General features: G+C 46.9%; 1 protein-coding gene and 1 non-coding gene across 2 annotated transcripts in view; both read right to left on the bottom strand.

The window, feature by feature from the left end:
* The window catches only part of SLC9A9 (solute carrier family 9 member A9), a 462,001-nt gene that overhangs the window by 146,259 nt on the left and 297,420 nt on the right, over nt 1-18,322 (bottom strand). The gene's annotated exons all lie outside the window — the stretch shown is intronic.
* LOC119935742 lies at nt 7,492-7,629 on the bottom strand. The gene has a single exon (XR_005453430.1). It is a non-coding gene; the product is annotated as a small nucleolar RNA SNORA7 (small nucleolar RNA).

Here is an 18,322-nt window from a genome sequence, read left to right on the forward strand (position 1 = left end):
ACCTAGTACAGCACCCCACATGTAGTAAGTTTCCAGTATACGTTAGGCACTCGTTACAGTGGGAGCACGCTGTAGACACCTAATAAATATTGCTGACTGATTGGACGAGTGGAAGTGGCCAACATATTCCTGCAGAGTCTTTTCAAATCCTCAGTCAAAAGGGGTTATAAATGCAAAATGGCAATGCTTTTGATTGAATGATTAGTCAACTCCCTTTCAAAAAATGGAAGGGGCACTTTTGCCCAGTTCCTGACACTTCGTTCCAGGTAGGTGCCCCAACCTAGGCACACCAGATTAGCAGCCTTGCTCCCCTCCCCTGCTCCCATCTCCATTTCTTTTTCAAGCAGCAGCAGCGTCAGCAGCAAGGATAGAAAAATGCAGAGAACCTAGATGATCTGCTGGCCGGCACTAATGTTTCAGGCATTAATTTGTTGCTAATTAAGTGTAACTTTATTTGTGCTCACCAACTACACCCTGCGGGTCTCCAGCAACTTCTCTCTAAGGACCAGCTTTGAGAACGAGAATTAGCTTGGAAGAAGCAGGGAAAAGATAAGTTCTAAGTGAAGGAAAACAGTCTGGCCTAATGGATAGAGCATTCATTCATTCATTCAATTCATTCAATCGTATTTATTGAGCACTTACTGTGTGCAGAGCACTGTACTAAGTGCTTAGAGCATGGGCTTGGGAGTCAGAGGACCTGGGTTCTAATTCTGGCTCTGCCACTTGTCTACTGTGGAGCCTTGGGCCAGTCACTTCACTTCTCTGTGCCTCAGTTATCTGATCTGTAAAATATGGATTAAGACTGGGAGCCCCATGTGGGGCATGGACTGTGTCCAACCTGATTAACTTGTATTTAGCCCAGTGCTAAGTACAGTGCTTGACACATCTCTAGAATGTAAGCTCATTTTGGGCAGGGAATGTGCCTACCAACTCTGTTGTATTCTCCCAAAAGCTTAGTACAGTGCTCTGCACACAATAAGGGCACAATAAATGCCATTGAGTGATTAACAAATATCATGTAAAAAAAAAAGGAGAGGGAGAGGAGGGCCTTGGGGTTGCTGCCCCAGGCTCCAACATGAACGCACGCATGCACAATAAATCAATCGGTGGTACAGTGTACTAAATGCCCAGAAAAGTACAATATAGCAATATAAGAGAATTCCCTGCGCACAAGGAGTTTCCAGTCTAGAAGGTCACTGCACCCTGCTCCCACCTCGGGCCTGGGTGGACTACTGGACGACTGCTTGCCTGTGGGAGCCCATCAGTGTAAGGTTTCGGGGGCGGGGGGTCCCATGTGGAACAGGAAAACCTTGTATTTCAGGCTCCTTAGAAGAGTCAGGGGACTGGTGCAAGCTAGTGGCAGCAGGAGGGCTGTTGGGTTCCCGCGACCTAGTTGAGGGTGGTTGGCTGCTGCAGCAGCTCAGAGGGGGAAGGAGAGGCTGAGGTGTAGCCTTTTTAGCAGCCCTTGCTCCGGGGTAGCTCGGCCACTTCCTCTCCCACTGCCCCATTCACAGGCTGCTCTCCAGAGTTGCCTGTGCAGCAGGCAGTGCATGCAGGGTTAGCAGGATGTGGGTTGTGGGGTGGCAGGTGTGTAGCGGCTCAATCACCCCTTTGCTTTTCCACTTGCCTGCTACTAGGCAGAAATCTTTGGGTGAAAATTTCTATATGAGAGAGAGAGAGAGAGAGAGAGAGAGAGAGAGAGAGAGAGAGAGAGAGAGTGTGTGTGCTGTGTCCTGTTTCCTCTTCCCCCTCCTTGTCTCTTTCTCCCTCTCTTCTCTACCTTTCCCTACCTTTCCCAATTTTTCTCTCCTCTCGCTCTCTCCCTTTCCCGATTTCCCTCTTTGCCTCTGTCCTGCCTTATTGTTCCATCTTCAGGATTTAGCCTCATGGCCCAGTGACAAAGTGCACAGGCTCAGGAGTCAGAGGACCTGGGTTCTAAACCCAGCTCTACCACTTGTCTGCTGTGTGACCTTGGGCAAGTCACTTGACCTCTCTGCACCTCATTTACCTCATCTGCAAAATGGAAATTAAGACTGCGAGTCCCATTTGGGACAGGGACTGTGTCCACCCTGATTACCTTGTATCTACCCCAGGGCTTAGAATAGTGCTTGGCCCATAGTAAGTGCTTAACAAATACCATTATTATTATTATTATTATTTGTTCTGTCTATCTCTGTCTCTTTACTGCCTCTTTGCAGCCTTCCTTTCCTATTTTTTCCCTTCCCTAATCTTGGACTGCTAGCCCTATACCCACTGAAGCCAAGAACTTCCAGCTTCTGCCTTCCATGAGTAGAGGAAAAGGTCGGGGATGGTGGGAAAAAGCAAGACAGTTTGCTCTCCCCATTTCCTGGCCTTGGGGGTGCGTGACTCTGGGCCTGGAACCTGACCCTGGGAGATGAGTGATATGCTATCTGGGACACACCAACAGAGCCTCACAGGAGGAGCAAGCAAAAGAGAAGCAGCATGGCTCAGTGGAAAGAGCATGGGCTTTGGAGTCAGAGGTCACTGGTTCAAATCCCGGTTCCTCCAATTGTCAGCTGTGTGACTTTGGGCAAGTCACTTAACTTCTCTGGGCCTCAGTTACCTCATCTGTAAAATGGGGATTAGGACTGTGAGCCCCCCATGGGACAATCTGATCACCTTGTAACCTTCCCAGTGCTTAGAACAGTGCTTTGCACATAGCAAGTGCTTAATAAATGCCATTATTATTATTAGTAGTAGAAATTTGTATTTGGATATTTGATATGGGCTTTAAGGTGCTCAATCAGCTCTCTTCCTCCTACTTATCCACTGCTTCTCCCATTCTACCCCAGATCACACGCTTGGTTCCTCTCAAGTCAAACCTACCATATTCCATAACTCAAATGGCAAGTGAAGAGGGAAACGAGACTGAGGAAGAGTAACCTGCTAAAGGGAAGCCAAACAAGAGGAGAGCAAGCTTCGGGCTTGGAGCAGAGATTGGTCTGTAAAAGGATTCCCAAACAAATGGGGTTGTGAGGTGCTGACCACCACTTTGCAATATACAATTGTTATTATAGAAATGCTTAAAGTGGAAAAAGAGGCTGTATCCCCCCAACCCTGTAAATTGTTCTCTTGGTGTTTTATGGTTTCTGCTCATCCAATTACTAGATTTGAGACTGTGAGCCCACCGTTGGGTAGGGATTGTCTCTATTTGTCACCAAATTGTACTTTCCAAGAGCTTAGTACAGTGCTCTGCACACAGTAAGCGCTCAATAAATACGATTGAATGAATGAATCACTAGACTGTAAGCTTCTTGAGAGCAGAAGTCCTGTCTCCCAATTCTTTTGTACTGCATTCTCCCAAGCGCTTAGTACGCTGCTCTGCACACAGTAAATTCTCAATACATACCATTGATGGCTTGGGAATCTAGCAGAGGGATAGGTCTGAGCCTTTGGGAGAAGGCCACATTCCCTTTTGTGTTTCCCTGCGAGGGACCCACACTTCCACAAGCAGCTGGACCTGGGTGCCTTGATAAGTGGAGGAGAGAGAGGGTGAGGTTTCTGTGAGCTCAGCTTTGCTCCTTCCCTCTGAGGATATCATAAAGGGTTATACGGTGGCTAAGTCACGTCCTCTATCTGGATGTGAGTGGGTACATTCTGGGGAGCTTTCATGACCAGGGCAATTATGGCTGCCAGTTGGGCACTTTCTTAACAAGTGTTGGGTTCCTGTTTTAAAAGGCTCTTCGAGACTTTCCTTTCCAAGGCACAGTCATCACGGCTATATTGTCCGGCAGGCTAAGGACTGTATGCTTCTGAGGGAGAAAACAATTCATCCATCAATGGGGTTCACTGAGTGCAGAGCACTAACCTAAGTGCTTGGGAGAATATCATTCAATTTATGGTATTTATGAAGTGCAAACTGTGGCCTGTAAACTCCTTGTGGGCAGGGAATGTGTCTACCAATTCTGCTCTATTGTACTCTCCCAAGCACTTAGTACAGTTCTCTGTACCCAGTAAGTGCTCAATAAACACCAATGATTGATTGGTTGATTGATTGTGGGCTGAACACTGTACTAAGCGCTTGGGAGAGTAAAGTACAATGGAGTTGGCAGACACAACCAACACCCTCAAGGAGATTACCACCCAGTGAGGAGTTCCTGGACTAGAATGTGAGTCAGTGTCTACGTTAGGTCCAGGTGTGAATTCTAGGGGTGGTGGATTTGAGGAACTTAGCTTCCTAATACTACTACTACTACTGCAAATAATAATGATAATAATACTAATTGTGGTATTTGTTGAGCACTTACTATGTGCCAGGAACTATACTAAGCTCTTGGGGGTGGGGAGGAATACGGGGTAATTGGGTTGGAGACAGTCCTGGGCCTACAAAGGGCTCACAGTCTTAATTCCCATTTTCCAGATGAGGGAACTGAGGTACAGAGGTGTTCAGTGATTTGCTCAGGATTATACAGCACCACTGTGGGGTGCGTTCGGTTTTCATTCTGAGGTTGGTTCTCCAGGGGCTGGGAGGCCGTTCTTCTTCAACCCCATCATCTTATCTTATGTCATCAAGTTGTTTCCGACCCATAGCGACACCACAGACAAGTCTCTCCCAGAATGCCCTGCTCTTCATCTGCAATCGTTCGGGTAGTGTTTCCATAGAATTTTTTTTTGTAAAAATATGGAAGTGGTTACTACTGCCTTCTCCCACGCAGTAATCCTCCCACGCAGTAAACTTGAGTCTCTGCCTTCGACTCTCTCCTGTGCCACTGCTGCCCAGCCCAGGGGAGTTTTGAATTGTAGCAGATTACCTTCCACTTGTTAGCCACTGCCCAAGCTAGGAATGCAACCACTATGCCTCTGCTTGACTCTCCCTCCAGTAGCCGAGACTGTTAGAGTACTGAAAACTCTCCAGGCATGACCCTGAGAGGAGGTCAACCCTACCATTGACAGCAGATAAATTTTAATCCTAGTTTGCGGTACCTGCTGATCATACTCTGAGAGACTTGGACATCCGAACAGAAGTCTCCAAGACAGGCCCTTGGGTACCAGAGTTCTGGCCCAGATCCAGCTGATCTGGGGCTTCACCAGCAATGCCATCAAGGCTAGAGGCAGAGGGAGGGAATTCTCAATACTGGCTGCAGTCTGGGTCTTCGGTACTCTTATTTAAAAGTAACCACAAAGCCAGACTACCACTATCTGGGGGTCTTTCTACCTTGACTCTGGGTTCTGCATAAAAACCCCTTGGTATCTGCAATCCTAACAACACTGACTTCAGGTGACTGCAGAATTGCAGAGGGTGGGAAGCTGGATTTACCCCTTCTGATAAGAAATCAATGGCCCCACACTTCCCCTGAACTGTTTTCCAGTTCCCTGGGAGAACGTGAGCCCAAGCATTGGAAATTCAGTGGTAATAGTAATAAAAATAATGGCATTTATTAAGCGCTTACTATGTGCAAAGCACTGTTCTAAGCGCTGGGGAGGTTAGAGTGTGATCAGGTTGTCCCACAGGGGGCTCACAGTCTTAATCCCCACTTTCCAGATGAGGTAACTGAGGCACAGAGAAGTTATGTGACTTGCCCAAAGTCACACAGCTGACAATTGGCAGAGCCAGGATTTGAACCCATGACCTCTGACTCCAAAGCCCATGCTCTTTCCACTGAGCCACGCTGCTTCTCGCCTGCCACACAGGAGGCCTATGTTCTATTTCCAACCACTGAAACTTTCTTTTCCCCCTCTAGACTGTGAACTCATTGTGGGCAGGGAATGTGTCTGTTCACTGTTATATTGTGCTCCCCCAAATGCTTAGTACAGTGCTCTGCTCACAGCAGGTGCTCAATAAATACAACTGTCTGACTGGGTGAAGGCAGGTGCAGCACTGTAGCTGTGGCTGAGATAAGTCACCTAAATAACTTTGGGAAAGTTTGAGACCACCCCTTTCTTGAGAATAATGATAATAATGATGGCATTTATTAAGTGTTACTATGTGCAAAGCACTGTTCTAAGCGCTGGGGAGGTTACAAGGTGACCAGTTTGTCCCACAGGGGACTCACAGTCTTAATCCCCATTTTACATATGAGGTAACTGAGGCACAGAGAAGTTAAGTGACTTGCCCAAAGTCACACAGCTGACAATTGGCGGAGCCGGGATTTGAACCCATGACCTCTGACTCCAAAGCCCATGCTCTTTCCATTGAGCCACGCTGCTTTCTTCTGGAAACATGATCCAACCTTGGCTTCACCAACACTGTCCTTTCCTAATTCTCCTGTCTGTTTGACTTCTCCTAATAATGATTAATAAAAACAACAATAACAATAATAATATTTGCTGAATACTTACTATAGGCCAAGCCCTAGTGTAGGCAAGGACAATCAGGTCCCACATGGGGCTCACAGAGTAAGTAGGAAGGAAATTAGGAATTGAATCTCCATTTTGTAGATTGAGGGAACTGAAGCAAAGAGATGCTAAGTGATTTGCCCACAATTACACAGCTGGCAAGGGCGGAGTCTGGATTAGAACCCAGGTCCTCTGTCTCCCAAGCCTGTGCTCTTTCCACTAGGTCATTCTGCTTTCCTTCTCAGTCTCCGTGCCTCCCACCCTCTAACTATGGGGGTCCCTCTAGGCTCAGTTCTGGGTCCCGTTCTATTCTCCAGCTACATCACTCCCTTGGAGACCACATTTGACCTCACGGCTTCAACTACCATCTCTTGATGGATGATTCCCAAATTTACATCTCCAGCCCTGACCTCTCATCTTCACTGCAGCTTCACATTTTCTCCTGCCTTCGGGATATCTCTACCTGGACATTGCGCCGATACCGCAAATATAATATGTCCAAAACAGAACTCCTCATTTTCCCACCCAAACCCTGTCCTCTCCATGACTTTCCCATCATTATAGACAACACCACTATCTTACCTGTCTCAAAACCCCCAAATCTTGGCATTATCTTCAACTCCTTTCTCTCATTCAACTTACTTGATGTCACTAAATCCTGTCAGATCTACCTCTACATCATTAAAATCTGTCCTTTCCTCTACAAATTGCTACTACAATGATCCAAACACTTATCCTATCCTGCCTTGACTACAGCATCTGCTTCCTTGCTGACCTCCCTGCCTTCTGTCTCTCCCGACTCCAGTTCATACTTTGTTATGTATACAGATCATTTTTCTAAAAAAATGTTCAGTCCATGACTCCCCACTCTTCAAAAACTTCCAGTAGTTGCCCATCTATCTCTACATCACCATCAATGGCGTTTATTGAGTGCTTACTATATGCAGAGCACTGTATTCAGCCCTTTTTGTCTTGTCTTATGCTGTCTAGTCATCTCCGACCCATAGAGACAATACGGAAACGTCTCCCAGAACGCCCCACTCTCCATCTGCAATTGTTCTAGTAGTGTATCCATAGAGTTTTCTTGATACAAATATGGAAGTGGTTTACCATTGCCTCATTCCTGGCAGTAAACCTGAGTCTCCACCCTTGACTCTCTCCTGTGCCACTGCTGCCCAGCACAGGGCAGTCTTGACTTGTAGCAGATTGTCTTCCATTCACTAGCCACTGCCCAAGCTAGGAATGGAATGGGTATGCCTCTGCTTTACTCTCCCTCACGTAGTCAAGACTGGTAGAGTACTGGGAACTCTCCAGGTGTGACCATGAGAGGGTTATTTTAGGAGAGTAAAATACAAGAAAGTTGGCAGACACACTCCTTGCCCATAATCTTACAGTCTAGAGCTCAATAGAAATTCCCCATCATTGGCTTTAAAACATTCAGTCAGGTTACTCCCTCCTATCTTACCTCGCTGATTTCCAACTACAACCCAGAACACACACTTTGCTCCTCTAATATCAACTTTCTCACTGTACCTCAATCTCCTCTAGCTCGCCATTCACAGATTGCCTTGGTCCTCCCTCTGGCCTGTATATGAATTCTTCTTCATATACAATAGGTCACTCCTCTTCCCTCCTTCAAAGTCTTATTAAGGTCACATCTCCAAGAGGAGGATTGGTCATCACCTCGAGTATTTACTGAGTGACTGCTTTGGCCAGAGTACTGTACTGGGTACCAATGTGTAGAGGACTTCACAGAACACTCGGGAACCTAGTGTAAAAATACAATAATAATAATAATGATGGCATTTATTAAGCGCTTACTATGTGCAAAGCACAAGACTCAACCCTTGACCTTGAGGAGATTGCAAGCTAATGGAGGATATATGCTGATGCAGATAGACTGCACAACAATAAAAATAATAATGACAATGATATTCGTTGTGTTTACTATGTGTCAATCAAGCTCTGGGAGAGATACAAGGTCATCAGTTCATAGGGCTTTCATAAGGCAAACAGGTTTTAAATCCCTGTTTTGCAGATGAGGAAACAGAGGCACAGAGAAGTTAAGTCACTTGCCCCAAAGATCATACAGCAGACAAGTTATAATGCTGAGAATCCAGGTCTCCTGATTCTCCCAGGCCCATGCTCTTTCCACTAGGCTTCAATGAGAGCAGGAGGGGAAGTATGGATGCATATAACTGGCAATAGCACACATAAACATCTGTAAAATGAGGATTGAAAGTGTGAGCCCCACATGGGACAGGGACTGTGCCAACTCGATTTGCTTGTATCCACCCCAGTGCTTAGTTCAGTGCCTGGAACATAGTAAGTGCTTAACAAATACCATAATTATAAACACAATAAGAACAAGTCAATGGCTAGGGAGACGCTTGGGATGAATAATTCATAAATTAACAAGAAGAAGAAAAAGTAAACTGACATGCTCTTAATGCAAAAAGTGCCTACTGGTTTGTCATAACCAGGGAAGTTCGATAATTCATTCATTCATTCATTCAATCACATTTATTGAGCACTTACTGTGTGCAGAACACTATACTGAGTGCTTGGGAGAGTACAATGCAACAATAAACAGACATATTTTCTCCCCTCAATGAGATTGCAGTCTAGAGAGGGGAAGACAGACATCAATACAAATAAATTAAATTACAGATATGTACAAGTGCTTTGGGGCACTTTATGTTTATGTGGGGAGGGGGGAAGAGCAAAGGGAGCAAGTCAGGGTGACGCAGAAAGGAGTGGGAGATGAAGAAAAGTGGGGCTTTGTCTGGGAAGGCCTCTTGGAGGAGATGGGTCTTTAATAAGGTTTTGAAGTGGAAGAGTAATTGTCTCTGGGATTTGAGGAGGGAGGGCATTCCAGGCCAGAGGCAGGATGTGGGCTGGGGGTTGGCAATGAGACAGGCGAAATTGAGGCATAGTGAGAAGGTTAGCACTAGAGGAGTGAAGTGTTTGGGCTGGGTTGCAAAAGGAGGGAAGCAAGGTGAACATAAATCAGGGAAGGCCTCCCAGAGGATGTGTTTTTAGGAGGCTTTAAAGGTGGGGAGCTGGATGATTCCTTTGGGCACAGGCAGCAATCAACCAATTAATCCATCAATCGGTGGTATTTATTGAGTGCTTACTGTGTACAGGGTACTGTACTAAGGGCTTTGGACAATACAGTACAATAGAGCTGGCAGACACTATCCCTGCTCTCAAGGAGCTCACTGACCATGGGAGACAGACTTTAAAATCAATTACAGATAGAGGAAGGGACACCCAGACTCCCTGCCTAGGCTGGCAGAATTCCCTGCATCAGCCAGGTTAGTGGGGATGTGGATGGAACTGGCTGTTGGCAGGGCGGGGTTGGAGCCGGAAAGGGAGGCTTTGTCTTTCTGATGTGTCTAGAAGGGAAATGCTCTAATAATAATAACAATCATAATAATAATTATATTTGTTAATTGCTCACTATGTGCCAGGCACTATACTAAGCACTAGGGTGGATACAAGCAAATCAGGTTGGACACAGCTCCTGTCCCACATGGGGCTCACACTCTTAATCTCCATTTTACAGATGAGGGAACAGAGGCATAGAGAAGTGAAGTGACTTGCCCAAGGCCACACAGCAGACAGGTGGCTCAGTGGAAAGAGCATGAGCTTTGGAGTCAAAGGTCATGGGTTCAAATCCTGGCTCTGCCAGTTGTCAGCTGTGTGACTTTGGGTAAGTCATTAAACTTCTCTGTGCCTCAGTTACCTCATCTGTAAAATGGGGATTAAGACTGTGAGCCCCCGTGGGGCAACCTGATCACCTTGTAACCTCCCCAGCGCTTAGACAGTGCTTTGCACATAGTAAGCGCTTAATAAATACCATCATTATTATTATTAAGTGGCAGAGCCGGGATTAGAAAACAGGTCTTTCTGACTCTCAGGACTCTGCTCTATCCACTAGGCCATGCTTCTTCTCTAGCTCTCTGGCCCCAGACTACTGACAGCAAGTCCTGCTTGAACAGGCACAGGGCCGTTCTCGGATTTAAATTCATCAAGCATTTCTGCGAGTTGAAAGCAGGAGAAGAAAGGAGACATCAGAAAGCATTAGTGAGTTTGGCCGCTGACTGCCTCTGAAGGCTCGTTTCCCGTCCGCTTCCATTCAGCTCGGAACCAGCCCTCAGACAGACGTTTTCTCTGGGACTCCTCTCTGCCTACTCTCTCATCGCCGGCCAGCTGGCTCCACCTGGAAAATCAGTCATCGGGAGAAGAAGCTGGTTTTCCCCTCAGTCTTGTCCACGAAGAACTGCTTTGTTTTGCTACATCGTGGACATTTCAGCTCCGGTGATGGGGTAGGCTGGGAAATCTGCGTCCGGTGGCAATTGCCGTCTCCCGGACGGGCCAGCCGTGCTTAGCCCATAGAAAGGTCTTCGGAGGAGGTTCCGTCCTCTGTGGCCAAGGGTCGAGGCTTCATTGTGTGGCTTCGGATCCCACTCTTGACTCTCCTCTTAGAGGAACGAGCCCCAGTGGGGAGAGATGCCTGAGGTGAAAGTTGAGTCCCTGTTCTGAAGGAGTGTTTGGGCTAAAATACTTTTCAAGCTCACTAATTATTCCTGTATAGCTAAGCAGGGGGCAGGGCTTCAGGATAAATTTCCACTAGATTGCAAGCTCCTTCAGCTCTGGGATCATGGCTTCCAACTCAGTGCAGAATAGTCTCCCAAGTTCTCAGTCCAGTGTTGTGCATAAAGTAAGCACTCAATAAATCCCATTGATTGATTGATTGATTCTATGCTGGGCTGTGTACTAGGGGTGGGGGTGGGGCCAGATCAATGTCTCTCTTTCCGGTTGGCATGCAAGGATAAATGGGTAGCGTGCTGGGGCCGTCTCGGTGCTGGTGAAATTAGGCAACCCTGAGAACAGGATCCTAATCGGACCCAGCTAAGGCCAGGGCCTTCTGTGGACCAAGTGCCCGAGTCAGTGAGGTCTAATGGAAAAAACATGGGCCTAGGAGTTGGAGGACCTGGGTTCTAATTCTGGCTCTGCCACTTGCCTATTGTGTGACCTTGGACTAGTCACTTAGCCTCTTTGTGCTTCAGTTTCCTCATCTGTAAAGAGGGGATCAATACCTGTTTTCCTTCACCCTTAGACTTTGAGACCTGTGAGGAATAGGGATTCTGTCTGACCTGATTATCTTGTAGCTAACCCAACACTTAGCAAATTTCTTGGCACACAGTAAGTGCTCAGCAAATGCTACAACCATCATCAATACAGTCTGTGGCAGTGGCCACTTCCATGTTTCCATGACATTGCTGAAGGTAGTCCTGGCTTGGGCTTTTGAGACACTGGGGTCTCTGCCACGGGCTCAGCCCGTGGAAGGCCAGTGGGACGGTGAGGCCGGATTCAACAACGGATGATATTGAGCCACAGCTCGGGGGAAATTAGGAAAAGAGCCCAACTCTCTCCAACTGGAAGGAGGATGGGGACCCCTGGCCTTCCCCTTTGTTCTTGGGGAGGGGAGGAAGGAGCCCCCTTGCTGCCTCCTGTAAGGAATGGCTGATCCCAGATGGGTCTGGAGGACTGGTCCCCAGCCAGTGCCTGAGAGACGTGGGATCCCAAGGCAGAGCCCACCACTCACAGGGCTCGCCACTTCACCCAGCTCTCAGCAGGACCCTGCTCCCTTCCCCCACCCCAACCCCACCTCCGAAAGGGGTCTTCGCTGCTCCTTTCTGTTCACAAACCAGCTTCCAACAACAAAGACATGCAAACTTTGGGGACTGCCAACCTGCTCAACACAAGGAGTGAACTTCACTCTAGTTCATTTCTCCCCTTGTCCCATCAGCAGTGGGAGCAGTGTAGGGGGGCGAGAGGGGGACAGTGCTTGCCCCACTCCCTAAATCAACTAAGCCCCTCCCTCCTCTAGGCAAGAGCCCCAACCACTGCAAAGCAGGGAACTGTCTTCCTTTCAGGCTGTCAATTCTAGCTGAAGGGGTAGTGTCCTGATGGGGTTGAGGGGTTAGAGGTTAGGGTGAGGGTTTGGGGCAAGGCTAGGTTTAGAGCTAGGGGTAGGCTTGGGGTTTAGAGATAGAGTTAGCTTGTTTGGCCAGGGCCAGAAGGCTAGATTTAGAGGTGTTTTCTGGGCAGAGTTGGCGCTAAGATTTGGCCTTTTGCACATAGTAAGCGCTTAACAAATGCCATCATCATCATTATTATTATTAGCTCAAATGGAGATGTGGGAAGCATCACAGATCTACTGGAAACAGCACAGGGCTGAGAGTCAGGAGACCTGGGCTCTGACCCCAGTTCTGCCACTGACCTGCTGTGTGACCTTGGGCAAGTCACTTTAACCATGCTGGGCCATGGCTTCCTCATCTGTAAAATAGGGATAAAAATCCCTATTCTACCTCTCTCTTAGACTGTAAGCACCATGAAGGACAGGGCCTGTGGATGAATTGACTGTATTGTATCTACCTCGGGGCTTCACACAGTGTTCTTTTAGACTGTGAGCCCACTGTTGGGTAGGGACTGTCTCTATATGTTGCCAATTTGTACTTCCCTAGCATTTAGTACAGTGCTCTGCACATAGTAAGCGCTCAATAAATATGATTGATGATGTTTGGCACATAGTCAGTGCTTAATAAATACCACAGTTATTAGACATGCCTCTAAACTGGATGAAGCCTCTCTAGGGCTGGCCCTAAACAATGTGGGACTGAGGGTGAGACCAGTTTTTGGCCAATCCTGCTTCCCCGAGTGTCTGTCTGAGAAACAAAGCAGAACACCTTTGATCTCCTTGGTTTCCTGGAGAGCGGCAGGGCTGACCTTGGGGACTTCCTTCCCTCAGAGCCTTAATGTGTTCAGCCGGGGAGCGCGGACCCCACAGGAAATCCAGGCTGGGACCAGCAGGCACGTTCCCACTTAGAATCCCAGACTGTGGAAAGGTTGTGGAAATTGTGCTGGAAGGATCTATTTCCTTCCCGGATGCAGGTTACTGGTGACCCCCTTTCTCACAGCATAGATGGAAAACGAGATCCTCAAGAAGGAGTCTCTGAACAAAATAACTGCTCAAAAAATGCAACTGATTGATTGATTCATTCATTCAATCATATTTATTGAGCACTTACTGTGTGCAGAGCACTGTACTAAGCATTTGGGGGAGTACGATACAGCAATAAACACATTCTCTGCCCACAGTGAGCTTACAGTCTGGGAGGGGAGACAGACATCAATAAAAATAAATAATTTGATTGACTGAGAAGCAGGATGGCCTAGTGGAAAGACTCTGAGCCTGGGAGTCATAGGGCCTAGGTTCTAATTCTGGCTCCACCACTTGTCTGCTGTGTGATTTTGGGCAAGTCACTTAACATCTCTGTGCCTCAGTTCCCTCCTCTGTAAAATGGAGATTCAATCCCTGTTCTCCCTCCTACTTAAACTGTGAACCCCAATGCGGGACCTGACGGTCTTGAATCTTCCCCAGTGCTTAATACAGTGCTTGGCACAGAGTAAGCACTTAACAAATACTAGTCACTCAGTCAATCATATTTATTGAATGCTTACTGCTTGCTGAGCACTGTACTGAGCATTTGGAAAAATACAATATAACAATATAAGAGACACATTCCCTGTCCGTCACGATCCTGCAGTCTAGAGATTATTATCATTGTTATTATTAATTAGTTGATTGAGTCTGCAATGACCCAGGAAAAAGGAAGTCAGGAAGGAAGATTCCTATTTCTCTGAAGAACAGCAAGGATTAATAGAAAAGGCATAGCCCTGGGAGTCAGAGGACCTGGGTTCTAATCCCTGCTCTATCTCTTGTCTTCTGTAAGACCTTGGACAAGTCGTTTCACTTCTCTGAGCCTCAGGTTCCTCATCTATAGGGCAGAAACTGTGTCTGAGCTGCTTAACTTGTATCTACCCCAGCACTTAAAGCAGTGCTTAACAAATACCATAATTATTATTTTTTAAATGGGAATGGAGCTGCCACCTGTCCCTCCACCAACCCAATCCTTGATAGTAATGATAGGGTATTTTTTAAGGGCTTACTATGTGCCAAATACTGTCCCAAGCACTGGGGTAGATTCATTCATTCATTCAATCATATTTATTGAGCACTTACTGTGTGCAGAGCACTGTACTAAGCGTTTGGGAAGTACAAGTTGGCAATATATAGAGATGGTCCCTACCCAACAGTGTGTTCACGGGGTAGATAAGTGGGGCTCACTTTCTAAGTGAGAAGGAGAACAGATATTGAATCCCCATTTTACTGAAGAGAGAACTGAGTCACAGAGAAGTTAAGTGACTTGACCAAGATCCCACGGTAGGAAAATTGCAGGGCTAGGATAAGAACTGAAGTCTATGACCCTCAGGCCCCTTCTTTTTCACCAGGCCACACTGCTTCTCAAAATGACATGCAATTAACAGTTGCCTCCCACAGTATATGGAATGCCACTAGAGGGAAAAGAGGAATGCAGGTCTGTGGGAAAAAAAACCCTCCTCTGGATGGAATTTTTATGTTTATCCTGTATCCCAATTGCATTCCAGCCTTGATTTTCCCCATGCTCTCAGGATCACACCTGGAGAGTTTCCAGTACTCTAGCAGTCTCTCCTACGAGAGGGAGAGTCAAGCAGAGACATACCCATTTCATTCCTAGGTTGGGCAGCGGTAGCGAGTGGAAGGCAATCTCTGCTACAAGTCAAAACTCACCTGTGCTGGGCAGCAGCGGCATGGGAGAGAGTTGAAGCTGGAGACTCGAGTTTCCTACGCGGAAGAGGCAACGGTAAACCGCTTCCATGTTTTCACCGAGAAAACTCTATGGATACACTACTAGCACAATTGCAGATGGAGGTGGGGCGTTCTGGGAGAAATGTGTCCATGGAGTCGCTATGGGTCGGAAACGACTCGACAGCACAAGACAACAACGGACAAGCTCCATCCAACCCTACCTCCATCACTGGGGAGGTCTCTTCAATTAAGCTGCAAAAGGATCATGCCTGAGTCATTAGGAGGAGTCTGGTGGGAAAGACCACCACTGAATGCACACTGAATGCTGGCCTATTGGAAAGAGCAGGGACTTGGAAGTCAGAGGACCAGGGATCTAATTCTGACTTTGCTACTTGCCTGCTGTGTAACCTTAGGCAAATCACTTCATTTCTCTATGCCCCAGTTTCTACATCTTTAAAATGGAGATACTATAATTGTTCTCCTTCCCCCTTACAATGTGAGCCCTGTGTGGGACAGGGACTGTGTCCGACCTGATTATCTCATATCTACTCCATTGTTTGATGCATAGTTTAAATGCTTAACAAATTCCATTATCATTATTGGCACTCTCTGAGAAGGCAAAGTCTACCGCAAGCCTACGCTAAATGGTGGGTTGCTGGGCGGTGAGGTCAGGGGAATTGGGTTTCTCTGGTCATCCCACACCTCGACCAGCTTCCCAGGACTGTTCAGGGGTAACTGTAGCCAACCCTCCCCAAGAGTGAGCCAGGCAGACTGAGCAGGTAGGGCTCATTCACCCTCCAACTGCAAATCTGAGGCCGTGGATTCCCTGGGGATGCTCACCATGAGAAAACCTCACCTCATTACCCTCCTACTGCAACCTAGCCCGCACATTTCAATCCTTGTGGGAAGCACAGCATGGCACAGTGGTTAGAGCATGGGCTTGGGAGTCAGAAGGTCATGGGTTCTAATCCTGCCTCTGCCACGTGTCTGCTGTGTGGCCTTGGGTAAGTCACTTAATTTATCTGTGCCTCAGTTACCTCATCTTTAAAATTGGGATTAAAAGTGTCAGCCCCACATGGAACAGGGACTATGTCCAACCTAATTTGCTTGTATGCACCCCAGCGCTTAGTACAGTACCTAACACATTGTCAGTGCTTAACAAATACCAGAATAATAATAATTGCTGATGGGGGAATGAATAATAATAGTAATAATAATGATCATTATCATTATTCTTCTGGTATCTGTTAAGCACTGACAATGCGCCAGACACTATATTAAACGATGGGGTAGATACAAAGTAATCAGATTGGGCACAGTCCATATCCCACATAAGGCTCTCAGTCTTAATTCCACTTTTACAGAAGAGGAAACTGAGGTACAGAGAAGTGAAGTGACTTGCCCAAGATCACACAGCATACAGTTGGCAGAGCTGGGATTAGAACACAGGTCCTTCCAGCTCCCAGGCCCATGCCTTATCCACTAGGCCATGCTGCTTCTCCTTTAATGCTAACCTTCTCACCGTACCTCAATTTCATCTGCCTCTCTGTGGACCTCTCACCCACACCCCGTCTTTGGCCTGGGTCACCCTCCCTTCACATGTCTGACAGACAATTACTCCTCCCTTGTTTCAAAATCTTATTGGCAACACTTCTGCTCCTCCGACGAAGCCCTCTTCCTTTTCTTCCATTCCCTCTGCATCACCACGACATGCTCCCTCTATTGATCCCCCTTCTCAGCCTTACAGTATGTATGACCATAACCGTAGTCCATTTATTTATATTAACGTCTGTCTCCCCCTCTAGACTGTAAAGTTGTTGTGGGCAGGTAATATGTCTGTTTTATTGTTACATTGTACTCTCCCAAGTACTTAGTACAGTGTTCTGCACACAGTAAGCACAGTAAGTAAGTAAGCACTCAATAAATACGATTGACTGCCTGACTGACAGACCCCAGTGAGGAAGGTGTGTGCTCCCTGGTGAAGTCAAGACATGGCTGGAGATAGGTCAGTGTTGACTGCTCTCCAAAAAGTGTTCGCTCCCCTCTTTGCATCTATTCCCCTGTTCACAGACTCCCTACTGCCCTCAAGGTTACAGTTTTATGGAGATGGTCAGCAGGTTGAAGGGGAAACTTCTGACAGTGGAGAGTTGAGGTTGGGGCATGGATTTTCAAACTGTTTCCCGTGCTGGGCTAGGCTCTTATTTCTTCCATCTGCTCTCCCTTCTGTATCACCTCTGCATATGGATCTGTAATGATGATGAAGATGATGATGATGGTATTTGTTATGCGCTTACTATGTGCCAAGCACTGTTCTAAGCGCTGGGGTAGATACAAGCTAATGAGATTATACCATGTGGGGCTCACAGTTTTAATTCCTGTTTTACAGATGAGGTAACAGAGGCACCAAGAAGTTAAGCAGCTTACCCAAAGTCACACAGCTGATAAGTGGCAGAGCTGGGATTAGAACCCATGACCTCTGATTCCTAAGCCTGTGCTCTTTCGACTAAGCCACATTGCTTCTCTTCTTAAGAATTTTATATTCACCTCACCCCTGCCACACAGCACTTAAGTAGACATTCCCCATTTCTCTCATTCCCCCATTAGTAATTCATTCATTCATTCATTCAATCAAATGGATTAAGCACTTAGTATGTGCATAGCACTGTACTAAGCATTTGGGAAAGTATAAAACAGCAATAAAAAGTGACAATCCCTATCCATAATAAGCATGGAGTCTGCAGGGGCTGGGGGAGACAGACGTCAATACAAATAAACAGACATCAACATAAATAAATAAAATTACAGATACATACATAGGTACTGTGGGGCAGGAAGAGGGGGGAAGAGCAAAGGAAGCAAATCAGGGAGATGCAGAAGGGAGTGGGAGATGAGGAAAAGTGGGGCTTGGTCTGGGAAGGCCTCTCGGAAGAGATGTGCCTTCAGTAAGGCTTTGAAGAGAGGAAGAGTAATTGTCTGGCGGAATGTTTTTTAACATCTGCTACTCCCACTCAGGGTCACAGCTGGAGAGTTTCCAGTACTCTACCAGTCTCGACTAGGAGAGGTAGAGTCAAGCAGAGGCCTATCCATTCCATTCCTAGCTTGGGCAGTGGTTAGCGAGTGGCAAGCTGCTACAAGTCAAAACTCACCCATGCTGGGCAGCAGCGGCATGGGAGAGAGTCGAGGGTGGAGACTCAAGTTTACTGCTCGGAAGGAGGCAATGGTAAACCACTTCCATATTTTTACCAAGAAAACTCTATGAATCCACTACCAGAACCATTGCAGATGGAGGTGGGGCATTCTGGGAGAGATGCGTCTATGACATCA

The sequence above is a fragment of the Tachyglossus aculeatus genome, chromosome 1 (genome assembly GCF_015852505.1).
Source record: "Tachyglossus aculeatus isolate mTacAcu1 chromosome 1, mTacAcu1.pri, whole genome shotgun sequence".
Taxonomy (NCBI): Eukaryota; Metazoa; Chordata; class Mammalia; order Monotremata; family Tachyglossidae; genus Tachyglossus; species Tachyglossus aculeatus.